Source organism: Pistacia vera, unplaced genomic scaffold (assembly GCF_008641045.1).
Source record: "Pistacia vera cultivar Batoury unplaced genomic scaffold, PisVer_v2 Contig198, whole genome shotgun sequence".
Taxonomy (NCBI): domain Eukaryota; kingdom Viridiplantae; phylum Streptophyta; class Magnoliopsida; order Sapindales; family Anacardiaceae; genus Pistacia; species Pistacia vera.
Window position 1 is genome coordinate 222,348 of NW_022195999.1, and position 661 is coordinate 223,008.

A 661-nucleotide genomic window follows, 5' to 3' on the forward strand; every position below is an offset into this window, starting at 1 on the left:
ATAATTTTTAACAAGGTTGAATCAGAATTTTCCACGCAAACTTTATTTAATATAATTTTCACACCTAGTTTGGTTTATTTAATTTTAGGGTTAATAAATTTAAAATAAAAGAAATGAAAAATAAAAAAATTAACAAACTGAATCGCACCCAGTGGGAGTGGCCACATAGTTGTTGAGGGTGACGATGGCTACCATTTCTAATAGTGTGTCTAGCGACACCATCGACATCGTTGGGTAGATCCTTGGTTGATGTACCTAACCATTGTAACGAGGAGGCTTAGCATAAGCGTCCTCGTTACAATGGTTATATTAGGACTGCTCATACAAAGAGAGGGTAGCTGAATTCTTACTTCACCTCAGGTCTTCTTTTCACTTTGGCCGATTTTGGAGGACTGTCTGTGAGTAACAACTTGACCTCATGTATTTTATTTGTTTAAAAGGTCAATATTTCAAATAGTCAATTTTAACTAAGATTTTGATTTGCTTGGTGGTAACTCACCATCATCTAAAATGTTCATTTGTTTGCATAAAGGTAAATGTATGGGGTCCTTCAGACCTCAAGTATTTAGTTGATGCAATGAAGTCTTTCATTCGACGTGATGCTATGGTTCACGCAAGGAGCTTTGGGACATCTTAAATCAGTTAGAGTAGCATCAGAGGA